Consider the following 16,775-nt stretch of genomic DNA (forward strand, 5'->3'; position numbering starts at 1 on the left):
CAACCTCCGCCTCCCGGGTTCAGGCAATTCTCCTGCCTCAGCCTCCTGAGTAGCTGGGATTACAGGCACACACCACCATGCCCAGCTAATTTTTTGTATTTTTGGTAGAGATGGGGTTTCACCATGTTGACCAGGATGGTCTCGATCTCTTGACCTCGTGATCCACCCGCCTCGGCCTCCCAAAGTGCTGGGATTACAGGCTTGAGCCACCGCGCCCAGCCAGAGCTGATTGTATTTCAAAACAGAAACTGTGGAAGGTAACAATTAGAAATGTTTAACCATTTTTATTAAAAATATTTTTGATATTAAAACTTATTTTCTTTATAAATTAATTTACCCATTTCAGAATACCTTTTGAAGTATATAAAATAAAAGTAAAATAAAAGTCACATTTTCTTTTTTTTTTTTTTTTTTTTTTGAGACGGAGTTTCGCTCTTGTTACCCAGGCTGGAGTGCAATGGCATGATCTCGGCTCACCGCAACCTCCGCCTCCTGGGTTCAGGCAATTCTCCTGCCTCAGCCTCCTGAGCAGCTGGGATTACAGGCACGCGCCACCATGCCCAGCTGATTTTTTGTATTTTTTTTAGTAGAGACGGGGTTTCACCATGTTGACCAGGATGGTCTCGATCTCTTGACCTCGTGATCCACCCGCCTCGGCCTCCCAAAGTGCTGGGATTACAGGCTTGAGCCACCGCGCCCGGCCAAAAGTCACATTTTCTAGACTCTATGTTAACAGTAAGAAACATTAGAGGTGGACAAAAGTAGGTACTAAGTAAGTCCTCTGCATAAACAGATCAAAACCTGTGATGGTGCACCACTTGATTATGAAGAATACTGCATTTACAGCTGTCTATGATCTGGTTCCAAACTAACTCTCTAAATTGACCATAACTATATCCTTTTATGATGCTTCTATTATTCAGGAGGTTAACTACTATAGATGAAGGCATAAGTGACATCAATTAAATTGTCATAATACAGTGATTTAAGCAGCTATTAATCTCCTCTCTTCACTTTATTCATGTAATGCATTGTGAAAGTTGTCAGAATCAAATGGAAACACCTGTGTTAAAAACCCTGAAAAATAGAGCTAGGGAAGGCCATGAAGGGAAAGCATATCACAAATGCCCGATAACAAGAACTATCACAAAAGACTATACAAAATCACAACCTTGCATAAAGGCCATTGCCACTCTACACACAAAAAAAATACTTCTGGAAGGACATCTGCCTAGCAACTGCCTGTCCAACCTCAGACTGGTGCCAGTCTTGTCACTGATTCTGTAGCCAAGGATAACTATCTGAAGACAGTTACATAATCTTCCTCATTTTTTCTTCAAAAACCTTTGTCTTCTTTTTTATCTCCTTGAATATGCATATAGTTTACTACAGCACACATCTTCCCATTGTAATGCCTGCATGGTGTGGAGCAGGAGCTGCAGGATGGGTGGCAAGGAAGGGGATTCTCCAGAGAAGGAGGCGAGAAAGTCCTGGACTGTTTGGGAATGGATGGGAACCGTGTGAGGGTGAAATAAAACCGGAAAAGCTGACGCAGTGAGGCAGACTGTGAAGGTATCAATGGCCATACTTAAGAGTTTGGACTCTATTTTGTTTTGCAAAGTCTGGTGTTTACACCACCAGTGCAAGACTGCCTTGCAATGTTTTAAAAAATGCAGAGTCCCAGGCTCACCCCAGACCTGCAGAATCAAAAGAGGTCCAGTAAATTTGCATTTCAAATGAGCTCCATTTCTACAATCTGGAAGATAATGCTACTGTGAATGATAGGGACCCACAAAAGTCATTATACAGGAAAGAGACTTGATAAGAGATGCATTTTTGGACAGTTCTGAGATTGGCCTCTTGAGTAGTTGTTTTGGTTAGACAACTACTTACAGTCTGCCTTACTGCGTCAACTTTTCCAGTTTTATTCCACCCTCACAAGGTTCCCATCCATTTCCAAACAGTCCAGGACTTTCTGCCCTCCCTCCCTGGAGAATCCCCTTCCTGGCCACCCCTCCTGCTGCTCCTGCTTCCCAAATAAACGTTTTATTTTAGAGAGTCCCCCTCTCTGTTTGCTATCTAGGTTCACAGCACATACCTGTTTACATGCTCCCATTTGTTGCCTGTATGTATGTGTGGCTTATTCCCAGTCAAGAGATCTTGATTATGAAAGGACTTGTAGCACTGGCACCTTCTTTAACTGGGTTCTTCCTTACGAAAGTCTTATCTTTCCAGGTCTTCTTCAATTAGCTGACCTTATCTAGGTGGCCATCATCCTCTTTTCTCTTCCCAAAGAATTTATAAGCTCATCATGCTTGCCTTCCATCTTTTTATTTATTTTATTTTTTAATTGAGACAGAGTCTCACTCTGTCACCCAGGCTGGAGTGCAATGGCACAATCTCGGCTTACTGCAACTTCCACCTCCTGGGTTCAAGCAATTCTCCTGCCTCAGCCTCCCAAGTAGCTGGGATTACAGGTACCCACCACAACACCCAGCTAATTTTTTTTTTTTTTTTTTTTTTTAGTAGAAATATGGTTTCGCCATATTGGCCAGGCTGGTCTTGAACTCCTGACCTCAGGTGATCCGCCCACTTCGGCCTCCCAAAGTGGGATTACAGGCGTGAGCCACCACACCTGGCCTTTTATTTTATTTTTAAGAGATGAAGTCTCGCTTTGTTGCCCAGGCTGGTCTAGAACTCCTGGCCTCAAGCAATCCTCCTGCCTCAGCCTCCCAAAATGCCAGAATTATAGGCATGAGCTACCTCTCCAGGGCTATCTTTTTTTAAAAACAAACAGATTTAGAATAAAACCCAAGACTAACATCTTGGACTTCTGGTAAATGTGTCTCCAAGAACTATTGATTCTCAGTAAATCTTCACTAAGACCTGATTAAGCTTCAAGATTCTCCCGAGCCCTTCAGCCCCATTTCGGCAGGCATACAACATCCACCCCTAGAGACAACCATTCCTACAATGTCTCCTATTAGTCTACACTCTTGTTTCTTTCCCTCTATACCTATTTCCACTTCTTTCCAAGATTGGATATTCACTTATTTAAGTAGACGCTATCCTATTACTTCTTTCTTCCAAATATCTCCTGAATTCCAAGCCCTCCTCTCCTACAGCATCCTCTGGTTCAGGTCTTTAACACGTCCTCCAAAACTGGAGCCCCAACCCTGTTTTGTGCCATGAACCTTTGGCAGCCTGACGAAGCCCATGCATCAGATAAATACGGGATTACAAAGAAGATAGATTACATGGAAACATAGTTATTAAAATGTTTTTAAATTATGATATAATAATGTGTACTTCTTTAACACATTAAATAACGAAATCTAGCAGTGGTTCTAATAAGTACCTTAATTGTGAGGTAATGATGAGTGTAAATAATATATTTACAACCTCCATAACATAATACGAAAAGAACTATAATTTGCTGGCAAAGTCACAGGACTGTGAGTACCACTGTGGTTTGTTACCAAATGCATACATTTCAGTTGGTGGTTAGTGAAAATACATATGTAATTTTAAAAATCCACAGATTCTTCTCCCCCAATCCTCTGCCCTAAATCATGGACACTTAACTGGCCTCTCTGCCTCTGTTCTAACCAGAACAACTACTTAAGAGGCCAACCTCAGAACTCTCCAAAAATGCATCTCTTATCAAGTCTCTTCCCTCTATAATGACTTTTGTGGGTCCCTATCATTCACAGTAGCATTATCTTCCAGATTGTAGAAATGGAGCTCATTTGAAATGCAAATTTACTGGACCTCTTTTGATTCTGCAGGTCTGGGGTGAGCCTGGGACTCTGCATTTTTAAAAACATTGCAAGGCAGTCTTGCACTGGTGGTGTAAACACCAGACTTTGCAAAAGAAAATAGAGTCCAAACTCATATAAGTATGGCCATTGATACCTTCACAGTCTGCCTCACTGCGTCAGCTTTTCCGGTTTTATTCCACCCTCACACGGTTCCCATCCATTCCCAAACAGTCCAGGACTTTCTCCCCTCCCTCTCTGGAGAATCCCCTTCCTTGCCACCCATCCTGCAGCTCCTGCTCCACACCATGCAGGCATCTCTCTGCTTGCTTCAATCTGACTCATCGTTCAAGGCCAATATTACCTTTCTCTCCAAAGCCTGAAGCCTCCCTGACCTCCTCACTCAGGCTGAAACAATCTTGTTCTCCCTGACACTTTCCAGTCACACTATGTGTAATTAATTATGTCAGGCCTTTGCAAAGGCAGGGAGCTTCAGACTCAGAGCTTCCTGAAAGATTGCTGTGAATTCATTTAGCATTCACCATACACAAGAAGGAGGAGGTATTGGGCAGCAATTAAATACTAGGTAAACTAGTCACTAGGGGAATAAGACAATGTCCTTACTTTCAAAGAGTTTGTGTTCCCTCTTCATCTTCCTCACTCTATATCTTCTCCAGCCCTTTCTAAACAGTCCTGAAGTAATCTATTTCAGCCCATATTAATATTTTATTCTTTGACCCCAGCCCCTAGACGGAAAATCAGAATCATGCTGTTTTGGCATTCATTCATTCATGGATATATTGAGCTCCTACTATGTGCTAGACAATAGGATAGCCACTGGGTATATATAACATGGGAACAAGACAGTATATTCCCTCAAAGTTCTTAGAGTATCGTTAACCGCTCTCTCGTTGCTACTTTTGTCTCCCTCTCTAGGCTGGAAGCTTTCTGAAAGCAAGGAAAGCCTTGTACTTTTTGTAGTCTTCACTGCCACTAGCCCAGCACCTCACTGACACAGCGAGTGAGTAAAAATACTTGTTTTCCACGCCCCCTTTCCGATTCAGAGCTTCCCTTACCTGATACTGCTGAACCGAAAGAAAAGGAGCCTCTTTGCAGTGCCCTTGGGAAAAGCTCCTTTGAAAGCTGGAGGTGGAAGTTTCACTCTCCTCTCAGAAAAGCAAATCCCAAGGGCACAACTGCAGTTCCTCTGCCGACTGTTGCTAGGACGCATCCGTCGCTGAGGGAAAAAAAGGCGATTCCCCTGCAAGATTGACAAAGCACCTCTACCAATACAATGTCCGCTCCCTAACAGTTTCTTTCAAAGCGACTTGTGATTGGTTGCTACGTGGTGACGTTACTTAACGCGACCCTGGTGAGGCCAACAGTTTTCCACTACAAGGAAAGAGTTTTCTGGCTTAGGTATATTGATGACAGTGGCCCGGCCTGACCCCAGGTCTGACAGGCTCAGTCCATGATTCACATCCACCGCAATCTCACCCAGAGAATTTTTCTGGGGTGTGGACCCTAAGAACCAGGACAGAAGTGTTAAGGCTGCCCGCTCAGAATCCTTTCAGACAGCTTTCCTGCCTACCCCCTGCAGTGAGCTAGGCACTCCTGGGGACTAGAGAGGAAGCTGAGCTCCACTGGGTGTCGTGCGCGCCCCACAACCCTAATGGGTTACATTTCTCTCTTGCCAGAATAACTTTCATTTAGAATTTGACTCAAGGTATGAGTCTCTGGGGAAGAAACGTGAATCCATGAGTAACCCAAGGTTCATTTTATGTGATTAGGAGTCCTATGGGATTCACACTGTGAAGCTCAGCTCTCTGAACATTGTTCTCCTCCTTTCCTTTAAAAAATAATTATAACTGCCTAATTTGTAAACAGTCAGAATTTAATGAAGTGATGTAATTGACTGCTGTAATTGGTTTAAATTACTTTTTACACCCAATTTAAATAAAATCTTTAATTGAGAAGAGGCTGATCATTTATAACATATGAGAGTTTAGGGGCTGGGTGCGGTTGCTCACGCCTGTAATCCCAGCATTTTGGAAGGCCGAGGCTGGTGGATCACGAGGTCAGGAGATAGAGAGCATCCTGGCCAACACAGTGAAACCCCGTCTTTACTAAAAATACAAAAAATTTGCAGGGCGTGGTGGCGCGTGCCTATAGTCCCAGCTACTCTGGAGGCTGAGCCAGGAGAATCGCTTGAACCTGGGAGGCAGAGGTTGCAGTGAGCCAAGCCAGAGCCACTGGACTCCAGTGTGGGCAACAGAGTGAGCCTCTGTCTCAAAAAAGAATACTAATAATTATTATTATAACTGCCTAATTTATAAACTGACAGAATTTAATAAAATAATGCAATTGCTGTAATTAAATTAATTTTTACATCCGATTTAAATAAATTGAGAAGAGGCTGATCATTTATAACATATAAGACTTTAAGGATCCTAAATGAAGACTTTTTACATGATGTGTAGAAAGATCATGGAGATTCTTTCAAATTTCTGAAGAATTTGTGTTCACAAATTTCAATTAAATTTTTCTATGCAAATTATGAAGGGAAAGAAAACTAAAAAAGAGGTATCATGTAAACATTCTGACAACTTTTTTCCATGCTTGTCTACTACCAGACACTGGAAGATTCGTTTTCCCCTGGGCTCAGTCTTGAGTCCTCTTCTCACTCTTCACACTCTCCGGTGTCATCAGTCATATATTCCCCTTAGCTTCAGTCATTATCTCTAAACACACCAGACTTCCATTTCTACATTCTCAGCCTAATGTAATGCTTACATTCCAGGTCTGAATTTCCTCTAGCTACTGGACTTTTCCAACTACCTGTCTAGTTGAGTTCATGTTGTTTAATAGATGCTAAATAAAGATTAAATGGAGTAAATGAATGAATTGCCATAGCACCACAACTTAGCAGAGCCAAAGTCGACTCATTATCTTTCAGAAACCTTTTTTCTTCTTTATTTCCTACCCTAAGTAATAGTATCATTGTCCATCAGTTGCAAAACTAGAAATCTGAAAGTCATCCTTGACTCCTCTTCTGCCCACAGTCGACATGTCACTAAGTCCTGTCATTTTTTTTTAACTGTTTCTCAATCCCTTTTCTCTTAGCCATCCTCTGCCTCTGCTTTATTTCAGATGCCTTATCTCTCACCTAGACAGTAGCAAGAGACTTTTGACTTGTTCTATCTCTTTCCTTTATTTGCCAAGTTGCCACAGAATTTTCCAAATCACAGATTGAATCCTGACATCACTCCTTAAATATGCTCAACCTGGCACATGAAACCCTGAATAAACAGGATTCTGAAAGACACTGGAAATAAATCTGGAAGATAATTAGTTATTTTTCTACCCCATTTCCTGCCTCTGTTCCCAGCCTAACCTACATTTTAGTCCACTGCTTCTTAACTGAAGACCCTTAAGTGACAAGGAGCATGAAATCACAGAGGCTGGGAGTAGTAGGTTGATGGAAAGGTTTATAACATAAAATTGACTTCTGTAATGGAGATATATTTGTTTCATATAAACAATGTACAAAGTTTTTGCATTTGGCTCTGTAATGGATTCGTGTTTGTTTCATTTAAAAAAAATACTTAAAGCCACTATTAACTAAAATTGACAGAAAATTGAATAAACACAAAGAAACCTTAGGCAACTGTGACATGCTCATCCTGTGGTTTTGCATAGCCCCTGACATACTGCTGTGCAGATCCAGGAGTTTGTGGGTCTCAGGCTGAGAGCCAGAGCTCTGGTTACACAGCTCCTGACTAGTCCCCTATGCTGTGCTGGGTTACAAGTGTATGTCTGCTCATCCCACTGCCTCCACTTCTGCCTGTACCTCCATCTGTAATGCCTTTTTTCATCTTCATTACTTGGTAAGAGACTGTTTATTTTCAAGACCCAACTCAAATGTCACCTTCTCTGTACAGCCATAGAGGCACTCAGTAGAATTAGACAATTTTTCCTCTGTTTTTCCATTATAGCAAGTATTACATTATGTTGCAATAGCTTGTTTACATAGATGTCTCCCCTTCTAGACTTTAAGGCAGGGATGGTATCTCATTACTCTATATCTCCTTTGTAACCTTTATATCACACTGTGATATAGTGTCAAACATAGGTTTGTTGTTGTCGCTTAGGGGATCTTACTATGTTGCTCAGCCTGGTCTTGAACTCCTAGGCTCAAGTATGTACCTTCTTTGGCATCCCAAAGCGCTGGGATTACAGGCGTGAGCCACCATGGCTGGCTAGACATAGGTATTTAAAATATATATATGTTTAATTATTTAATTGATTTACTATTCTTGGAAGCAAATCTAAAAGAAACTCTCTAACAGAAGCTTCTTCATATTTTTTCAAAGAATTTGCTTTCCTTAAAAAAAAATTATAATTCTTCACAGTCAGATTTAAGGAAGTAAGAATTATAGCCTTGTGATGTGGCTGAGACACAAGCCCTTCTGTAATCTTTTCTTTAGAGACATGCCAAGGGGATATCCATTTGATGGAATGAGTCATAAGTCATAATACCAAGAAAGTTAAAAGTGAAATTGGAAATGTTTAGAAATTTCTTCATGTTATAAATTCATGATTGACCATCTGCTCTTTCATGGGAGTGGTCAGAAATGAAATATCTTCATGGTAGCTAATGAATATGTGCATGCTTTTCCAGGGGAGGTTGAATTGAATTTCCCTGAAACTTGAATATATGTAAAAACTAGTTTTAGTTTTATTGATTGAGTGAAAATCTAAAGAGTCAAGAAGTCATAATTAAAAATATTTCTCTGATGTCTTTAAGGACATCTTGTTAAGTTTCAGATTGGGTTTACAAAAGGATAATCTCATAAATTGACATGAGGTAGATTTTTACTACTTATTATTTTGGTGAATGACTCACTCACCCTTTTTATGGATTTTTTTTAAGAGTTAGCTTAGAAACTAAGGATGGAGGATCCTATTTTATGCCTGGAAGGGAGAAGTATTGTTGTATGAGCCCTAAACTACTGGGATTACTATATATTTTTCAAGCGCTTGGGGAAACTACCACAGCCTATTGCATGAGGAAGTGAGAAGCATCTGAAGAGTACTCTGCTTCAGAAAGGAGAAAAGAAATAGAAAAACCTGATCCTGGGACAAATATTTAGCTGTTTGAAGAAAGGGACAATTGTGGCAATTCTAGAAAAAAATGGACTAGAACATCAATGAGAAATTAGAATCTATACAACATTAAGTTAGAAGAAAGGCATTATTACTACTGCACAGAATGGCTTGAGTCTACTCGGGACTAAGGAGGACACAGGCCCCAAGTGGCTCCAGAATTGCTGGCCCTTCCCACAAGAGAAGGCAGGACCCTAGCACTCATCTGCCGTCTGCAGGCAGCAGATGTCTCCAGAAGGGCCAAAGCAAGAGCCATGGAGGTAAAAATGGGGCCATGTGGCAGCAGAGTGGACTTACTTGTGAGTATGGCTGAGACTTCACTCCCTACACCCAGAATAGTTGGTGGTGGGAGAGTCATTGTATGGTAGTGATAGTCCTACAATATCATCAAGCATCAAGAGCCAGTAAATATCAGTTCTACATGTATAATTTTTACTGTCTTTAGAGCACTTAGAATATTTTTTAAAGTAAAGTCACTCAAATAATATTGTATTTAAAGTAAGGAAATTATGTTGAAACCTAAATTTGTTACTTTCTGGATAAGCGGCATTAGACAAGTTATTAAACTCTCTAAATCTCATCTGAAAAATTTAGAATGATAAAGCTTTCATTAGAGTCGGGCCAGATAAAGGGCAAGAGCAACCACATTGAGCAACTAAGGATGAGGGCAACCAATGCTCCCCTAAGGAGCATTCTTCAAAAGATACCAAACTTCCGTGTTGTGAATTGCAAATAGATTGTCAGTTTGGGTTTCCACAGGGAAATTTTTACATATCACGAGAGACATAAATGTCTTTTTCTCTCAACCAAATAGCTTCAGATTGTAAATCATATCTATGTTGAAAAATTTTGCCATGTAAAGGTACCAATCATGAGGGTCAACCAAAAGGCAATACTCCCATTCCTGAGTTCAGCCTGCTTTGATACCTACATTTTGATTTAATTTTTAAATTTTTTGAGATGGAGTCTTGCTTTGTCACCCAGGCTGGAGTGCAGTGGCATAATCTTGGCTCATTGCAACCTCAGCCTCCCAGGTTCAAACGATTCTTGTGCCTCAGCCTCCTGAGTAGCTGGGATTACAGGTGTGTGCCACCACGTCCAGCTAATTTTTTTGTATTTTTAGTAGAGATGGGGTTTCACCATTTTGGCCAGCCTGGTCTCGAACTCCTGACCTCAAGTGATTTCCCTACCTTGGCCTCCCAAAGTGATGGGATTATGGGGATGAGCCACTGCACCCAGCCTGATGACTACATTTTGAACAGTTCAATACTCTCCCCAAAAGTTGTCTAGTTTGGAAAAGTGTGTGTTATTATTTCAAATGTAAGGAAATAATATATATGTTTGTTAACAGAAATCAGTTTTTCCCTATTTCCACTAGATAAATGGTGAACACAGTTTTAAGGGGTATTAGTATGAATAGATGCCAAATTACCAGCCTGTCCAGATTGCCCACAGATATTAATCTGTCCCTTCCCCATAGCATTGCCATGAAAAACCAGAGAGTGCCTCACATGTGGCATATTCTCAGCAAATAGTTGTGGAACCAGAATTAATCAAAATTCTGTTCAAAATAAATGTATAGACATTACCTCAGTCCTTTGGTGACTATTAAAAGCAGATTTGAATATCCAACTGTCTACAAGACATTTCCACTTCGATGTCTAACACATAGTTATTAGACATATAATACCTAAAGCCTGGCCTTTGCTTCAATGCCAGCCAGGAAATATTTGCTACTAGGCCACTAGTTTATGAAATAACTGTTACCCATCTGTAATAAAAGTAGTTCTGAAATTGAGTGTTTAAAAACTTTTTAGCAAATGGACACGGTAACTTTATGTTATGTATGAACAGAATTGAGGTTTGTATTTCAAATGTCCTTATTTCATTCTTTTAGCAATTTATTTGTGTTGTAATTTTACAGAATTATTAGTGTGTGAAATAAATGAAAACAAAACCAAGTCAACTAGCCCTTTAACAGTCTGAGAAGCACGTAATAGGCATCTCAAATACACATTAAAAACTGAACTGCTAATTCTACCCAGATACCTGCTCCTCCTGCCGTCTTTTTCATCTTAGTTGATGGCAATTTCATCTTCAGGGTCACTCTGCAAAAACTTAAGAGTCATCCTTCACATGTCTTCTTCCATCCTTCACACTTTTGGAATATATTTTCAACACTGCAGTCAGAGTGATGCACTTTTAAAACAAGTCATATCATGTCACTCCTCTGCTCAAAACCTTCCAACAGCTCCAATTTCACTCCATTTAAAATCCAAGTCCTCACAATGGCCAAGGTCCAGCATAACCTCGTTCCTGTTGCTAGCTTCACTTCCTACCATTATTCCCTGCAGCTTACACCACTATAGACATACTGGTGTCCTTGAGGTTATTCAAACACACTGGGCATGCATCTCCTTTTTTGTGTTGCCTGTTCCCTCTGCCTGGAGAACTTAACAAGATATCCTTCAAGTTTTTGCTAAAATGTTAACTTCTCATCAGGTGTGGTGGCTCATGCCTGTAATCCCAGCACTTTGGGAGGTTGAGGTGGGCAAATCACGAGGTCAAGAGATCAAGACCATCCTGGCCAACATGGTGAAACCCCGTCTCTAATAAAAATACAAAAAAAATTAGCTGGGTGTGGTGGCACACTCCCGTAGTCCCAGTTACTCGGGAGGCTGAGGCAGAAGAATCACTTGAATCTGGGAGGTGGATGTTGCAGTGAGCTGAGATCACACCACTGCACCCCAGCCTGGTGACAGAGCGACACTCCGTCTCAAAACAACAACAACAAACAACAACAACAAAATTTAACTTCTCAGTGAGGCCTACTCTCTTTTTAAAATGCCAACTTCTCAGCATTCCTCATTTTCCTTTCTCCACTTTATTTCTACTCATAATATTTATCACCTTCTAACACACTATGTACTTGACTGTTTTTGTCCACTAAAATGAGAAGTCTACAAGGGCAGGGATTTTTGCCATGCTTACTGCTCCTGTCCCAGTGTCTAAGTCTATGTTGGCATATAGAAGGTATGCAACAAACATTCATTAAAGGATTTGGAACAAACACCTTGTAGAGTAATTTGGCAGTATATATTTGAAGCAGAATTGGCCACAAGAAACAGACTTCTTGGACACCGAACTAGAAAGGAAAGGTGTTTTATTATTATTACAGCCAGGAGCCAGGCGACATGTTTTGTCTTAACTGCCAAGCTCACCTAACAAAGAGAAGCTCTGCCTTTATATGGCTTACGCTCTAGATACTATATGTGAAAGGATCTTAGGTTTACAGCCTTAGAAATTACACGTGAAAGGGTCTTGGTCGATGGAGGAGTGGGGTGGGGGTTTGATCTTGTTTAAGTAAAAACAGTGTCTTCTGGAGAGATTCCCCTATACCAAATCTGCTATTTATAGGAAGGTGATTTAGGAGGCGCCGGTCCGCCAGGCTTTTCTTCTATTGAAATGCAGTGTGGAAGTCAAGGGGGAGGTGATCCTAGATGCCTGGGTCTCCTTCCTCATATTAACTAAAAATGAATACCTCCCATAATCTAGCAATTCTACTTCTGGATATTTAACCTAGGGACAATTTTACACACGTGCATGAGGAAATGGTTCATGGATGTTCACTGCAGAATTTTTTTTTATAATGGCAAAAGATGGCAGCAACCTAAATGTCCATCAGCAGTGAAATGCATAGAATGATATGGTATAGTCAATAAATTAGCATAAAGCTGCTAAGATAAAAAAACTTTAATATAGCTTAAGACAAAATGATCAGGTAAGTATTAAAGATGAGGTACAGAGCAATGCTATCTTTGTAAACAAAAACATGCATGAATGATTTTTATATATAATGAGAATGTGTATTCAAGAAAAGTATTACGAATGGACTGAAATGATTCACATCAATTCATGATAGAATGTTGCACTTGGGGAGGTTTGGTGTATAAGTCTATTCTCACACTGCTATAAAGACACTACCTGAGACTGGGTAATTTATAAACAAAGGAAGTTTAATTGACTCACAGTTTCACATGGCTGGGGAGGCCTCAGGAAACTTATGATAATGGCAGAAGAAGCAGGTACCTTCTTCACAACGCCACAGGAGAGAGTATGTGTGAAAGAAGAACCATCAAATACTTATAAAACCATCAGATCTCCTGACAACTCACTCACTATCATGAGAACAGCATGGGGGAAAACACCCACATGGTCCAGTCACCTCCCACAGGGTCTCTCCGTTGACACGTGGGGATTATGGGAATTACAATTCAAGATGACATTTGAGTGGAGACACAGCCAAACCATATCAGTTGGTTTGCTTTATAATGCTTTATTTATCATAAATTAGGAAGACCAAAAACAAAAGAAAACGTAAAATTTGTTCAATTGTGGGGGTTGGGGGTTGTAGGCATTGAATGGCATTAATGTATTGTCATTTTTGTACTTTTCGGTATTTGAAATTTTCTCAAAATTAAAAAAAATCATCTTCTAGACTGTAAGATCCTTAAGAACAGCAACTATGTTTTATTAATATTTCCATTGACAGTATCTAATACCATTGCTGGAAAATAGGAGTCCTTAATAAATACTTGCTGAATATGTATGTGTTAAAAAAATAAAAATTTTATTGAGAAAAAAAGAAGAAATTAAGGGGAGAAAGATGAAAGTTACAGATGTAAGAAGACAGAAAGGTAAAAACTATTTTGGATTTAAAAATGTGTGATTTAACACCCATGCTACCTGACACTTTCAGTTGAGCTATGTTACTCCAAAACAGATAGAAATATTGAATATGAAAATAAGGATGTGGAAAAAAGCTCCCTTTCATCCAGCAGATACCAAGAATGTCATAGAGATCAACTGGCTAAAAATTCAGGAAAAAAAAATTGGAATTCTTGAAATCATAAGTTATTTTGTAGTTTTCACAACACTTTACATGTTTTAAAAACATAATGAATAACCATAATAATAAACTGAATGCTAAAAGTTTCAGCGGTTTCTTTTGGTTTAAAAAAGATAATAAAAGCATGATTTATTAGTATCAACCAATATTCTGAAGAAGACTATATATTTGATTATATATGATAATGATCACTACCTGTCTTAGATAGTTCATAGTAAAATTATTATTATTATTATTATTATTTTTTTTTTTTTGAGACGGAGTTTCGCTCTTGTTACCCAGGCTGGAGTGCAATGGCGCGATCTCGGCTCACCGCAACCTCCGCCTCCTGGGTTCAGGCAATTCTCCTGCCTCAGCCTCCCGAGTAGCTGGGACTACAGGCGTGCGCCACCATGCCCAGCTAATTTTTTTGTATTTTAGGTAGAGACGGGGTTTCACCATGTTGACCAGGATGGTCTCGATCTCTTGACCTCGTGATCCACCCGCCTCGGCCTCCCAAAGTGCTGGGATTACAGGCGTGAGCCACCGCGCCCGGCCCCATAGTAAAATTATTAAAAGAAGCATTAATGCAAAATAAATTCTAAAAAAAAAATTCTAAGTTTTAAAAAGTAATTCTTCAAATGACAATTTAAAACACATAAAACAGTTTCCTTATCTGATAGATTTCATTGCTGCTTTGTGACAGGTATTCCATATGAGAGAAAATTCCTCTCATTCTGCACTCGATATTGGTTTACAGTACTTGTTAAACGTGCTTCCAAAGTATTATCACATTGCACATTGGGGTATCTGTTGCTTTATATAAGCTCATTTACTTTTTTAACAATGAAAGTATTTTGTTTCACAAAGAACTATACCTTTAGTGAATATTCAAACTCTGGAAAATGCAGGACACAAGACTGAGTATTCAAATACAGTCATGCATAGCTTAATGATGGGGATACATCCTAACAAATGCATTGTTAGGTAATTTTGTCATTGTATGAACATCATAGAGTGTACTTACACAAACCTAGATGGGATAGCTTTCTTTACACCTAGGCTATATAGCATAGCTTATTATTCCCAGGCTGCAAACCTGTACAGCATGCTACTGTACTGAATACTATAGGCATCTGGAACACAGTGTTAAGTATTTGTGTATGTAAACATGTCTAAAAACAAAAAAAGGTACAGTCAAAATAAGATATAAAAGATTAAAAATGGTACAGCTGTATCGTGGATTTACCATGAATGAAGATTGCAGAACTGGAAGTTGCTCTGGGCAGGTCAGTAGGTGAGCAGCGAGTGAATGTAAAGGCCTAGGTCATCACACTACCGTAAAATAAACACATACACTTACACTAAGTTAAATTTATTTTAAACATTTTTCTTTCTTTAATAATAAATTAATCTTAGCTTACTGTAAGTTTTTTACTTTATAAACTTTTATTTATTTATTTATTTTTGAGACAGGGTCTTGGTCTGTTGCCCAGGCTAGAGTTCAGTGGCACAATTATGGCTCACTGCAACCTCTACCTCCTGGGCGCAGTGATTCTCTCACCCCAGCCTCCAGAGTTGCTAGGCCTACAGGCACATGCCATCATCCCTGACTAATTTTTTTAAATGTTGTAGACATGGGGTCTCCCAGTGTTGCTCAGGCTGGTCTTGAACTCCTGGACTCACGCAGTCTGTCCGCCTTGGCCTCTCAAGTGCTGGGATTAGCAGGCATGAGCCACCTTTCTTGGCTTAAAATTTTAAATTATTTATTCATTTCTTTTTCTTTTTTTTTTTCCCCATTTATTTATTTTATTGCATTTTAGGTTTTGGGGTACATGTGAAGAACATGCAAAATTGTTGCATAGGTACACACGTGGCAGTGTGATTTGCTGCCTTCCTCCCCATCACCTACATCTGGCATTTCTCCCCTTGCTATCTCTCCCCAGTTCCCCACCCCCCACCGTCCCTCCCCTATTTCCCCCCAACTGACCCCAGTGTGTAGTGCTCCCCTCCCTGTGTCCATGTGTTCTCATTGTTCAACACCCACCTATGAGTGAGAACATGCGGTGTTTGATCTTCTGCTCTTCTGTCAGTTTGCTGAGAATAATGGTTTCCAGGTTCATCCATGTCCCTACAAAGGACCCAAACTCATCGTTTTTGATGGCTGCATAATATTCCATGGTGTATATGTGCCACATTTTCCCTATCCAGTCTATCGCTGATGGGCATTTGGGTTGGTTCCAGGTCTTTGCTATTGTAAACGGTGCTGCAATGAACATTCGTGTGCACTCCATCTCAATTTATGTGCGGCAGCTAAAATAAAGGACCAGATCGTGACACACCATTTCCATCTCAAGTGGTCGAATCCAACATCCAAAACCCAGCGAGCAGCCAAACTGAGCGCAACCTCCCGGCCTCTCGTTCGGACTCCAACAGGGTCAGCACGTCGCCCTCGCGCACGGGGCCTTTTACGTTGCGGATGATGGAGCGGCTCGTGTCGTCCATAAATTCCACGCGCACCTGCGTGAACTGTCCCTGAGAACCAGTCCTGCCGAGGACTTTGGTGACCCTGGCCAACTTGATAGGCTGCACACGGCTCGTATCCATGATGGCGGCTCGGAAGCGGTCTGGCGGAGAGCTACTCATTTATTTTTCATTGCACAATGGAAATGACATGAACTTTTAAAATTTTTAAACTTTTCAGGAGGCTGAGGCAGGAGAATTGCCTGAACCCAGGAGGCGGAGGTTGCGGTGAGCCGAGATCGTGCCATTGCACTCCAGCCTGGGTAACAAGAGCGAAACTCCGTCTCAAAAAAAAAAAAAAAAAATTTAAACTTTCTTTTGTAATAATACAGCTTAAAACACATTGTACAGCTATACAAAAATATTTTATTTATATCCTTATTCTACAAGCTTTTTGCTATTTTTTAATTTTTTTTTTTTTTTTTTTTTTTTTTTTTTTT

The 16,775-nt window shown here is 40.2% G+C and overlaps 2 protein-coding genes and 1 pseudogene across 3 annotated transcripts in view; 1 reads left to right on the forward strand and 2 right to left on the reverse strand.

The window, feature by feature from the left end:
- Nucleotides 1-5,025, reverse strand: part of WDR63 (WD repeat domain 63) — a 77,992-nt gene extending 72,967 nt beyond the window's left edge. The window contains exon 1 of the mRNA XM_032296397.1: nucleotides 4,835-5,025. The gene's annotated coding sequence lies outside the window, so the exon portion shown is untranslated. The remainder of the gene's footprint in view (nucleotides 1-4,834) is intronic.
- Nucleotides 5,003-16,775, forward strand: part of MCOLN3 (mucolipin 3) — a 44,676-nt gene continuing 32,903 nt past the window's right edge. Inside the window, exons 1-2 of the mRNA XM_032296399.1 lie at nucleotides 5,003-5,300; nucleotides 14,284-14,287. The gene's annotated coding sequence lies outside the window, so the exon portion shown is untranslated. The remainder of the gene's footprint in view (nucleotides 5,301-14,283; nucleotides 14,288-16,775) is intronic.
- LOC116563753 lies at nucleotides 16,104-16,446 on the reverse strand (annotated as a pseudogene). Its single transcript, XR_004274553.1, has one exon. The product of XR_004274553.1 is annotated as a 40S ribosomal protein S28 pseudogene (transcript).

Source organism: Sapajus apella, unplaced genomic scaffold (genome assembly GCF_009761245.1).
Source record: "Sapajus apella isolate SASKATOON/1434 unplaced genomic scaffold, GSC_monkey_1.0 scaffold36, whole genome shotgun sequence".
In the NCBI taxonomy this organism is placed as follows: Eukaryota; Metazoa; Chordata; class Mammalia; order Primates; family Cebidae; genus Sapajus; species Sapajus apella.